At 30.7% G+C, this 13,451-nt stretch overlaps 1 long non-coding RNA gene across 1 annotated transcript; it reads right to left on the bottom strand.

Annotated features, from left to right (window-relative positions):
* Positions 1-6,749: 6,749 nt before the first annotated feature.
* LOC129312461 (uncharacterized) lies at positions 6,750-7,983 on the bottom strand. The gene is made up of 2 exons (XR_008593589.1): positions 7,806-7,983; positions 6,750-7,234 (listed from the first exon to the last, which is right to left on the bottom strand). It is a non-coding gene; the product is annotated as an uncharacterized LOC129312461 (long non-coding RNA).
* Between the last annotated feature and the right edge of the window lie 5,468 nt (positions 7,984-13,451).

Here is a 13,451-nt window from a genome sequence, read left to right as displayed (position 1 = left end):
TTTTCATCAAAATTATCCATTTTATTTATTTTTCTTAAACTATTAATTATTTAAATTAATAAAAGTGTAACTTTTCTGTAGGTTCAACACCTGAAATACTCTAGGTAATTTGTTACTGTGATCTCGTACACTTGTGAGAGTGATCAACACTCTTCTAGTGAAAATTTGAATCTTGATTTACCACATTATGAGGGACTAGTACCTTCCCCTAAACTCAAGTTAGTTTTTTAAAGTTTTATTTCATTTTAAATGGTTTGTTACTTACCTGAAATTTTTTTTCTACCAATCATAGAATAATTTATTTTTGGCTAATTTGTATGTAAAATAATTAACATTCATCTTATTCCATCAGTAATAACATAAAATATTTTCAAGGAGGACTATATTATTGTGCCCCTTTTTTGTGCGCTAGTAATGATATATGAGTTGACTTGGTATGTGAGTAGAAAAATGATATAAGATTCTTTTTCTTTGGTCACGCCATCAATGAGCATTGTAATTCCTAACTTATAGAACCACAATAGATTTGGTTATCATTTAAAATGACAATATAGCATGCCTATAAAACATTGAATTGAAAAATTATTTTTATGTAAAGTTATTTCATTGTTAATTTAATTTTGGTTAATTTTTTAAGTAACAATACTTATTTTCTTCTAATTATAAATATATATATATATATAATAATTGTTCGTGAATGTGTAACGTATTTAAATTCTAACAAAAAATCGACATCATAGTGTCATTTGATTTTATTGGAAATTTAATTTTAATAACAAATGTTTATTATAAAATAATGAATCTATAAAAATATCATCATGTCTTGATTTTATTGGAAACAAACACCTTTAGCATATAAAACTAAGTATCTAAATTTTTTCCTTAAAACAAGATGGAGAGGAGCTAGGTCGGTCATAAGTTATTTTAAAGATAAATGCAAATATAGTAACAAATAGTACTTAGAATATAGTGTGGATCAACTTTGATTGAATTTAAAAGAAAATATAATGGTACTTACTTATTGATACTAATGCCAAGTCCTAGGAATTAAATATTAATAATAATAATAATAAAGTGAGAAATATATATATATATATATTTTATTTATTTATAAAAGAGTTGTTAACTTGGTCTCTATAGCATCGAATCCATACCTTGTTAATTAATTGATGAATGTGAAAAGGATAATTAATTATTTGGTTATGAAAGGATAATCAATTAAACTTGCTAACGAGGGGATTACGTCCCATGCAGTGGCTTTTGCATTCTCATTGTGCGTTTTATCCAATGGTCAGGAAGAGAGAGGTGTATAAAATGGCTTCTCATTTGCAAATCACACAATCATGCTTTATTCACTATGATTTTGACTCTTTTAAACTCCATGATTAATTCAATTCTTGCAGCCATTGTATTGCAATTTTTTTGTTTCCTAGATGAAATGATTTTTTTAAAAATTATAAATATAAATTTTTTAATAAATCTACTTTATTACCCATATGGACAATCCATACTTAATTTTGGATGGTTTAGATTTAATATTAAAATTTTTATAAATTTACTATCCCAAATTTACTCCTAGACTTACAAATATAATATTGTATTTATCAAAATAAAAATTTATAAAAATTAAGCTAAATTTTACTATGGTCTTCTAACTTTATATTAGGTTTTAATTTAGTCTCTTAATTTTATAAAATATCTTTTATTTCATTTAGCCCTAACACCGCTCGTTTTAAATAATTATTTTTTATATCAATCATTGTTATTTTTAAAAATTAAATTTAATGTCAACATTTGATAATATTTCATCAATTTTAAAAGTTAAATGTAAAGATTTTTTAGATGAAACAAATAATGTTAGGGTTAAAGGACTCAAATTATTTTAGAAAATTAAGAGGACCAAAATGAAACCTTATACAAAAATAAATAAAAATATTCTTTAACATAAAAATTGTAAAAAAATTTAATATTATATCTAAACTATCCAAAGTACATATAAATAGTCAATTCATAAATATTTTTAAAAATTAATATTAAATTAGACCATCTAAATTAAATATATACTATCCAGATTAGTGATTAATAGATCTATTAAAATTTTTTATAAATTTTATAATTTTTTTAATAAATATAAAATAAAAGTAAAAATAAAAAAATTTAAATCTGGATAAACATGATTATATGTTTTAAAAGGATTATAAACATGACTGCCTTTTTATATATACCTCTCTGTTCCCAGCTATTGGATAAAACAGACGGTGAGTACTGCCCCACTTCTTAGCCATTGCACAAAATCCACTGTATGGGATCCGTTCCCTGTTAACCAGAAGAATTATTTTGGCCAAAGTATTATCAGAATATTGTTAAGTAATAATTCTAGTATCTGACCAAATATGTTTGCCTCCCTTTAGTCAATGTGTTTTATTTTCAAAATAATGATAGTGAAAATACGTTTTGTGCTTGTGTTTTTATCTTTTTTTTTTAGTATTATATTATTTTAAATGATTTGTTAATTACCAGAATTTCTTTTACAAAATATAGAATTATTTATTTTTGACTAATGTTTAAGTAAAATAATTAGCATTCATCTCACCTCAATAATTACAAAAATATAAATGTGAATTCTTTTAATAAAATAATTGAGAAGGGCTATTTATTTTTAAGAAGGACTATATTGTTGTGCCCCTTTCGCTACACTACTAAGGATACATAAGTTGACTTGACTTGACATGTGAGTAGAAAGATGATAAAAAAGTCTTTTTCTTTAACCATAACATCAATAAGCTATGTAACGTATAAAATTTTCTCATTTATAAAACATAATAGATTTGGTTATCATCTAAAATGACAATATAATATATCTATAAATCATTGAATTGAAAAAATTATTTTGATGTAAAAATATTTCATTGATTAGCCTTAATTTGATTTTGGCTAATTTTTAAGTAACAACACTCATTTTCATCAAATTATAAAAATAAAAATAATAATGGTTAGAGAATGTGCAGCATATTGAAATTCTAACAAAAACTTCACATCATTATTGTGTCATTTGTTCAATACTAGGTATATAAGATGCCTTTTTTTTTTTTTAAGTTTATTTTTGTGAAAGATCTATGATTCTTTCAATTTTTTTTTTTTAGCATATTGGAGGCCCAAGGCCCAAATACAAAATTAGAAACCAAAAGACGAAGTAAAACAATCCGAAACAACCAGTAAGATACAAAAATAGGATACCCATTAATGATAAAATTATGAACAGTAATAAGAGATGGATTTTCATCTACCACCACCCACCATTAGCGACCTTTTGTTTTTTTTGGTGAAAATTAGCGCCCTTTTTTTCGTTAGTGAGTTGAAACATGAAAACATTCCAATTTATAAAACCTCAATATTATCTATGGCATTACTAAAATAAATATACATAAATTATTCTTACATATCATTTGCATTATATCATTGTGCCATTTTGGCCAGACAGAGTATATTAGTAATAATATTATTAGAGAAGGCAAAACAAAAAGAGGCTTAAGTTCACTTCCCTCAATTTTGTTTTATTTCGTTTTTTGTTTTTCTTTTTGGATAAAAAACTTCCAGTTATCTTATTTCATTCTAGAATATATAGGCTAACATTGCAAGCCATAAGAGCTGAGGAGTGTAAATTTCCAGCACTCCTGATGGAAGCATTAAGAACTGGTTTTATACACTCCTAAACTTCCCCACCAAAAAAAAAAAAAAACACACACACACACACACAAAGAAAGAAAGAAATATGCATATGAATAAAATATGCCTGTAATACTAAACATGTTTGCTCCAAGAATCCTAGCAGCCCAACCAAAAAAAAAAACTAAACAAGCTTTTTATTTTTTTATACAAAATTAAACAAGCTTATGTTGTCAAAAATATCATACAATTAAATGAAATACAAGGTTAACCTTGCTTCGTAAGCATAATCAACATATATGTTCCTAATTACAATTGAGAAATATTATATACTTCAGTGGTATAAAATCTAATGATATAATAATACTCATGACTTTAGCTATAGATTTTGAGTAAATATAAAAAAAAATTAAAACAATTAAACAACCAATTCTAATAGAATACGAGAATTACTTTCTCAATTTATAAGTAATGAAAATAAAGAGGTAAATATCTTGCTTGTTGGTTGGAACAACTATCAAATGCCACAAGATAATAATTCAAATTTAACATAAATTCAACTTTACAATTATTCAACAAGAAAACTGGTTTTATGATGCAGAAGAAGGTGGCGGTAGTTTTTATTATCTGAAATATAAAGATACCAAGGTTAATTATTAAAATATTTAAGCCATTAATAGTAAATAAAAAATCTAGTTTAATTTTCTTAAGGTAAGAACCATACCTTGGTAATTTAAATTATCTAAAAACATTTCAAATATATAAACATGGACAAGGATAAATGTTTAATGACACAATACTCACAATATAAGATGAGCATAAGTTTATGAAACATACTTTCAAGCTCATTATAGTGACAAAATAGACTTTGTAATAGTGATTTGGGATCAACTTACTCAAAAATTTTATAATAAGAATTTCTTTTTTAAAAATGAAAATTTAAAAAAGAAAAATATTTTTCTCAAAAACAAGTTCCCTTAAAGGAATCCACATAGCACGAGATTTTTAGTCTTGGGCACACAACCCATGTCGATAAATCACCTAACAGACATGGCTCAAAGGCCGTGGATAACAAACTTACTGTGTTTGATCCCTCTAAAAGGATTCCCAGGTATATCAGAAACCAATCCTTCCATATATGGATTTAAAAAAAAAAAAAGAATCTAAACAGTAACCATAAGCCATTTTTCCCAAACTTTCTTCCATAGACTCTTATATACTTGTGAATCTCTCTTTTAGAAATAAAAAGGATTTTTATCATTATAAAAATGCTTGCAAAATCTCAATTTCAACAGTTAATTTGTCACGCTCAACCCAAGATAATGTCACAGCAAGCATTGCATTCAGTTTCAAAATATTTGTAAAATAAACTTCCCAATAGATTGATGTTTCTCACAATACCATAACATGAATTAACATATATGCTAGAAGCCAAGAGATTACTATCTTTTTGCTAAAGAGCAAATCAACAACTTGGAAACAACATAGTTATGTTACAGCATCTTTTGATATTCTCAATGTCTATTCAGCACATGATTGAACCAAAGAAATTCAAAAGAATGAATACCTAACCAAATCTAAATAACATAACTCTTCACTGAGAGTTTAATGAAGTATTAGTGACATATCCAACTCTTATATATCAATAAAGAAACAGAATAATAGTTAATCATGCATAATTCTTTTCTTAAGCGTTTCATTAGGATTTCCTGTAGAACGCAAGAGAATGAAAATATGAATACCTGGCAACTGAAAAACAAAAAACAATACAACATTTCATCACTATTGGAACCCATAGGGTTCAAGGCACTCCTCCACACTTCTGCTGCCATACTCTGATAATTTAATAGAGCATGTTTAATTACGTAATCATTCATCAATCACATCATCAACAAACAAGTCTAGTGCAGTATAAGCTCTTTTTTTAAAACTTACTAATAGTTGATGATGATGATGATGATGATAATCAAGAATCCTAGGTACTTCACAAAAGTTTAAAGAGGCAGAATACTCAAAGTCTTACAATTTAGTTTATTAAAGAAAACAAGGCAAGATTCTCAAATCTTTCATGAGTCATTATATATGTGTCCCAAAAGTTATCGAAAAAAAAAAGTGATCTTGAAATTACCAACCAAATTTTTTTTTTTTTCCAAATTCTCTAATTCCATTCCCAACCAATACAATAATCACGTTTAAACTTCCAACTCTTCTCAAGCATACAAAACTAAACTTCCTTTTTTTTTTTTTATACTCTTCACCATAATTAGATCCATCATGTTTTTCAACTACTACACCCTCACCAAGAATCAATTAAGCCTAAAGGAAACTTAAATCCACTATCATCCTCCTCAAATATGAACCAAACAATTATAGTAAAATAACAAATTAGAAACCATGTTATCATGAAAGCAAAAACAAAACAAGTTGAAAGCCACCATTATTGACGGAGAAAGTTGGATTTCAAGCATAGATGCTAATATAAATGAGATATTGTTTTTTTTTTCCCCTTAACTCGTACATCACCAAAACAATCATCAACAAACTCAAAAAAAAAAAAAAATAGTGCCTAATAAACTGCATAACAAAATGAAATATGGATTTACACAAAAAAAATACTAAACAGAATATGGATGGCTAAGAATTCCGCACAAGTTTCCATAATTAAGAAACACATTGTAGCATATACCGCTAGATGAAGGTATGAAATATTGCAGTTCAATAGCAGTACCTATTCGCATTCATGAAAACAAACATAATGAATTAAGAACAGAATTTTATTGCTCATTTTGTCACACAATGGCTTCATAAACAAATTCTTTACTGTGCTCAAGTTAAACTCAACGAAATAGCACCCAAATCAGATATGCATCTCCATGGACTTAATGGAACTTCAAAAAAATACATAATCAAGCACTTAACAGACATTTTATTAAACATCTTACAATAGTTAAACCTTAAACTAATACTAAACTTAAAATTTTTCAATTTCTATTCCACAATTCCCAATACCCATATTTTAATTAAATCAAGCAGTCCAAATTGCATTCTTCCAACAAAAAATCAGTTTTAAACTCAAGGAAAAATCAATCCACAATCATCTTCGTCATCAGTAATTCATTGATTATGCTAAAATTACTTATATAAAAAAATGTGCTCCAACCCAATTAAGACATGCACGCACCTATTGATGCCAAGGTATAAGGGAAGGCCAAAAAAATAAAATAAAAAAAAAACAACAATCATAACTTCAGCCACAAAAATACACAAGCGGCATCACCAAGAGGTGAAGAATGAGAAGCCACTCACCTCAGTTCAAAGACAATGAAACAGAGAAGAGGAAGAAATCTGCGGCATTCAATAGATAGGACGAAGAAGGAGAATGTCCGACGCACCACACCACAGCAAGCGCAGAAACGGAAGAGAGGAGATGGATGTCAAACACCGAAGAGGAAGAAAAGACGTGCTCCACCCAACTCACAGTCGATGACGACGAAGAAGAGGGAAGATATTTCGCGTTGCTGCTGCAATCGGAGAAGCTGATGAAAGTGGAGAAACAACGGCCTCGGTACTGTGAAACAGAGGAAGACAAAGGAGCCACGATTCCACAGATTAGCGATGGATCTCAACCACACGCACACCTACAACGATAAACAGTAATCTCCAAGCATCCCATCAAAGCTCTTCTCTTCCAATTTCATTCTAACAATTGCTTCAGCATCAACCATTCTAGACCAATTAATTTAACTCAACCATAAATATAAATATATCATTATCAAGCTTCAAAAATAGATTTTCCAGTTCAAATTTGAATTTCTTTCTCCTCCCTACTCAGCACGGCAACAGCAGAACCAAAGAAAAATTTGCAATTTTCAACATCATTTCAGCCACTCACACGCACAGATTATACAAAGCGAAGGATAAGAGATCGAAGCTTCTAACATTCAATGACCAAAACACACAAATAGAGAAAGGAGGAGGCAACTTCAAACAGTGATGAAGGAGGGACTGTCACCGTGAATGAAGAAAGGATGAGCATATCGGTGATGACAGAACAGCAAGAGGAAGAAAGAAATCTTAGCTCACCCAAGCATTTACACGCATATGAAACAAAAGGAGAAGGAAAGAGAGGTTAGACATACTTGAAACAATGACAGAGGCGGAGGAATGGCGGTGAAACAGAGGAAGAACTCATAGTTGGGTCGGACGAAACGGCGATAGGCACACTGGCGACGGTGACTCACACGAACAACAGCAACCAGCGATTGAGAAGGAGGAAGGCAGAAAATGGTGAGAGACAGGGCAAGGGTTTGTACTCTGCTCTCCAACTCTCCGCTCGCAGACGCATGAAAAAGACAAGGGAAAGGAATGAAAAGAATTTGATTGAGATAAGGGCGTTTTGGTAATTTCATAAAGCAAAAAAACAAACAAAACAAAATGAACTCCTTGGGCATGAGTCAGATTCGAGCTTGAGACCAACAAGGTGTATTATTTGCATAGTTTTCACCACACCAATAACCTTTGCCCCAAATATAAATAAAATACATTCTAAAAAAATTATTTTTATTTTATTTATCAAGGTCATTACAGGAGAAACTAATATTTGATGGTTAATTCCTCAACTGTTAAATATGTATATCAAAATATATAATGGTTATAGTAGAAACAATTTGCTATATTTTTTCAGTTGGGCTCTTTAATTTGCATAGTTGCTTATCCTACTGATAATTTGATGAGATGTTAATTTCTATATCACCTATTTGCCTACAACACTTCCATCAGTAATCTTTGAGATTGAGGCGATCAAATTTGGCCTTGAGTTCTGTAGGGGAGTGAGATGAAAAACATTAAATTGTTTTCTTTTGCTGAATATGTTGATTCCTTGGGCAAATGGACTTTTAGATGTGATTAATTAGTGATTAACTGAAGTTGTGTCGAGACTGGAGTTGTGTTTTGTTTAATTATTAATTTAAGCTGTTTAGGATTGCTATTAAGACTGTATAAATTAAATGTAGTTGTGTCAAAGACCACCTGTGACTCTGATTATAACATTCAAAAAACAGAGCACTCGTCTACTTGGTGTTTTGAAACACATTACTATACAATCCCCTTCATTTAATCCTGTAACTTCTTGCCACCTTTCCTTGCAACACCCTCTAAACTCGACGCAGCTCCTTAAATTTTGGGTCAAAAACCCTTGTTGCACCAGCAAAGTTCATCAGTGAGGTGAGACCTGAGATAATGAAAACAGGGGAGTTAGGAACACGAAGAGTTGATTTTGACGATGGAAGTATTATTAGTAGACTATAGATATAAATTACCAGTATGTCTCTTCACAAGTGCATATTGAAGAGCCACAATCAATTCAGTTGTATCCTTCTTTTCATCATAGCTTGACCAAGCAGCAACGGCAGTATCACCGAATAGAAACACTTGATCTTATTACCACTGCAAATGAAAAAAATAAATATATTTCAATAATAAACGTGTCATGCAAAACAAAGATGTGGCTTGAGAAAAATTTAATCGACAAATACTGAACTGAATATTCTCCACAATAAATTCCAGCTTTTGGGTAAGCATGTCCTAGTCATAGTTAACCAACTCTTTCAAGAAACCACAAACATCCTGCAAGATTTTTTGTTGTGAATATTTTTTGGATAGGCAATGTGTATGCATTTTTTAAAATTTTATATACTGACCAAGGACTTGTAACTCAGGCTACCACTCACTCCGTATCTCATGTACAAGTTTCACATTGAAGCATTTTTTAAAATTTTATATACTGACCGTGGGCTCGTAACTCAGGCTACAACTCACTCCCTATCTCACGTACAAGTTTCACTTTGAAGCAATGGTCAGGCATCAATGTATCATGCTCTACTATCTTAGTGTCATCATTCAACTCCAAATGAAACCTTGGATGAACCGCCATACCGCCGGACCTAACTGAGAAATAATGAATGTAGTAGGTCTTTGTCTCTTCAAGCCGATTACAAAGCCTCCTAATGTTGCCAGTTTCAAACACAAAGATGATCAAACGACACCACTGAAAAGGTAATATACGAGACACCAACAACAATAAAGATCTCTATATGTGTTCCTTGCAATATCATTTGTGAAAATACAACCATGGTTAAGGATGGAAAATGTAGAAAAAAGAAAAAAAGGAAAAAAAGTAATACATAGTCACATAATGAAGAATCTTTAGTATAGATACAAACTATGTGTCAGGAAACATAAGAAATGGAGGAAACATAATGAACTCACTGAGCATCGGATACAAGAAGTTCAATAGGGCGAAGACGCTTGGGATATCCATAATCAACCTCAAAATATTCATCTGGGTTCGTGCGGTCATAGATGCGATCTACCTTGAACAATACACACCATTCAGATTTACTTGGATTAATGGAGAATGGGAAGTTGAAGTTCATGTTCTCTGAAGCCATAACAGCCTGCACACACATCGGTAGATCACAAATAACGATAGCATATTGAAAGAGGAATATTAGTATTTTGATTTTCTAATAAACATGAAAGGAAGCCCTACCCTTAAACATACCTGAATCTTTCATTTCTCCCCCAAGAAGGGGTTCTTCTATAAACATGTCCAACATTGCAAATAAGTCCAGGAGAAAGGAAGAATGGTGAGAGTTTGAAGGATTTCCCATAAAGGACGAAAAGGAACCTTAGCTTTCAATAGTTCAAGATCAGAAGTACTTTCTCTAACAAATAAGGCATACCTTCTTATGACAGAATCACCTGATGATAGCTGAACGAAGAAGGAGATTTTCTTTAAACACCGGCGAAGCTCCATATCATGAAGACAGATAAGAGTGTCTCCACAACGCATTGGACTCACAATATACGACATCTCTTTATATTAGCTGGCACTGATAAACCAAGTCAAGCACCGGCGAAGCTCCATTGGTCTGTGCAATTACTTGACAGATGACGGACATCCCCAGGACATAACTAAAAACATTATCTATCTTGATGGATGAAGTGAAAATTGTAGGAATTAGCTAGGCACGTCCTTATAATTGAACACGTGATTCCTATGCTGAAATCACATTTATCTATCTTATTAATTTTCCCAAGGCTTTTCATTCATTCCAATTAATTTGTGTATATTTATATTATTGAAAGTAATTTTAGGTGAACTTACGTTGTCGTGATTTATATTAAAGACTTACCTAGAAAATGACTTCAATTAAAAGTAACTTTGTTTAAAGCCAAAAAATATAAAAATAATGAATTAAAAAGGTCTAGACTTGAACATTCAAGATGTCTTTTAATTTCAAAAAGTCGCTGAGATCCATTACAACATGGACATCCCTCCATCACCTAACGCTTCATTTTTCTTCATTTTTCATACTCTCTCCTATTTAGTTATGATATTCCATACTCGTTGATGCAGGCTAAAGGAAAAACAAGTTGAATTATTCGATTGCTGTTAAAGAACCTGCTTTTTGGTACTTTCTTGCTCTTTAGCTTCCTTATTAATTTCTTTGGCAATTTATTGGAAACATATATGTGAAGTGTATTTCTCTTCTTCCACAGACTTTGAGTGAATATTTGTTACAAAATCGTGATTTACTTGGTTTTTAATTCTTCTTTTCAATTCTACTTTCCGATTTTGCCTAAAATCAATCTTAATAAATGATACAATATAACATAATCATTTTTATTCAAAATCAATCACATTAATCAATTTATTTATAACCAATTTTTCCGAGGATATCCAAACGAACCAAATGTCATTGTGTTGTATTTTCACGCGCATCTTTGTTGTCTTGTGTAGTCTTTTGGGAAAATTGGCCATAAGGACAAAAAACTTAAATATTTGGGCATAAGTATCAAATACTTAAATAAATTTTGCAAGGGACTTTGATCCTTGAGAGATAATATTTTTCAATAAAAGGCTTTTGGTGGAAACAATTAAATGTCGCTGCTAAAAATTAACTTTTGGCGGCAATTGTTAGTCGCAATACAATGTCGCCACTAAAGGTCTACTTTTAGTAGTGACTTCTAATTATCATCACTAAAAGTAGACCTTTGGTGGTGATTTTTTTAGTTGTTGCTAAAAGTCGCCGTCAAAAGTCTTTCTTCGTTTTTTTGTAGTGATTAACAAAGATTTCAGTTCACAAGAAAGAGAGCATTGGATGTTTCTCAAAATGGGCAAATTGTGTGAAAGTCAATTCAACATAGGCATTTTATATGAATGACTGGGATTTTCTCAAATGAATTGCCCAAATTCATTCTAGACAATATACATTAAATACTGGAAAAAAGAGATCACTTTCTAATATTAGTAGCATTTGCAATCTAAGGATTAGATTGTTATCACATTTAACTCCTGAATATTGTTCGAGCGAATTTTCTTCATCACGTGACCAATATGGCTTCAATATCTAGAAGTCTAATATTGCAGCAATGAGAAAGTGTTTGAAGAAGGTAATACTGCAAATCAGCATAAAAAGTTATTGCTTTGGCATATATTTCATTGATTTCAAATGCCAACCATTGAATGACTTAGAGCCATGCTTTTCCATGCACCACCTTATATACCCATTCTTTCTCCTTGATCAGCAAGTATGGAATGCTTCATCCCAATACACACGCATATTAAACATTAATATTAATTTTTGAGATGATAAAAAATTTAGAAAAGGTTGTTACGCATGCCTTATTATAAACATTCCACACAAGCATTGTTTATAAGTTCATTCTATCAAACGTATACCCATTTCATCTTGTAGTCACACACACACTATACTCCTAAATGTCTCCATATATGTATCATTCATGATATCAAAGAATTTTGACTACATTTATCTATGGCTTTTGAACTGAAGACAGAGGTAAACTCACAAATAATAATTTATCTCTATTTTTTGAACTGAAGACAGAGGTAAACTTACAAATAAATAGAGACAAATAGAGTTTTCACTTGTCGAAATGAACTGTGTGACAAAAGAATGGGGTGATAGAAATTAGGATTTGCAAACGTCTCACGTAAGCTATGACTTCGCTTTTGATATTTAAAAGAACAAAGTAACTATCCTCGCCCTTTCTTTATCTTGATTCTCGCATGGCCATGTTTTGTTATAGCTAGCAAACACACGTGTTTCCTCTGACATGGCTTGTTTAGTTCTTTTTGTCAATTGAATCTTGGACGATTGCAAATATTTTTTTATTAATTAATTAATTTATTTTGTGGCTGTGTTACAAATAAATGTATTTTGAAATTATTTATGTTTTTGAAACATGAAGAAAAAGGAAAAGAGCAACAAGAACAAGTTAATTTTAAGTTTTGATGAGCATCGGATCTTCTACTTTAAAGTTCTTTCTTTCCCCTTTTTCAAAACCAATAAAAGAAGCCTACGATGTAATTTATCCTTCATTTAGTTGTGCCAAAGCAGAAATTTTATTACTGTGAAAATTAATTACCATCTTGAAAGCCACGCCATTGTTGTGCCTTGCGATTTAAGCAGAGCAGAAATTTTATTACTGTGAAATTTAAGATTCTCTCTGTTTTTGCTTTTCAACTCTGTTTTGCATAAAATTGGAGCCTATATATAATGTTGGACCTCTTTCCAATTGTCCTTGCTCTTTCTTCTTATTCACACTTCTGTACATTGATTCCCATGCCCCTTGCATTCTACTTAATCTAATCTATCTTGTAATCTAGACCTCAATATACCACATTGGAAATTGCTTCAAGGGTTGTTTTAAAAAGTTGGGTAAAGTTTTAATCTCTTAAAAAAAATTTATATCTTTTC

Source organism: Prosopis cineraria, unplaced genomic scaffold (genome assembly GCF_029017545.1).
Source record: "Prosopis cineraria cultivar Desert tree isolate PC_DT_omini unplaced genomic scaffold, ASM2901754v1 PC6, whole genome shotgun sequence".
Classification (NCBI taxonomy): Eukaryota; Viridiplantae; Streptophyta; class Magnoliopsida; order Fabales; family Fabaceae; genus Prosopis; species Prosopis cineraria.
Note: the sequence above shows the minus strand (reverse complement) of the source record. Positions and strands in the feature narration are given on the sequence as shown.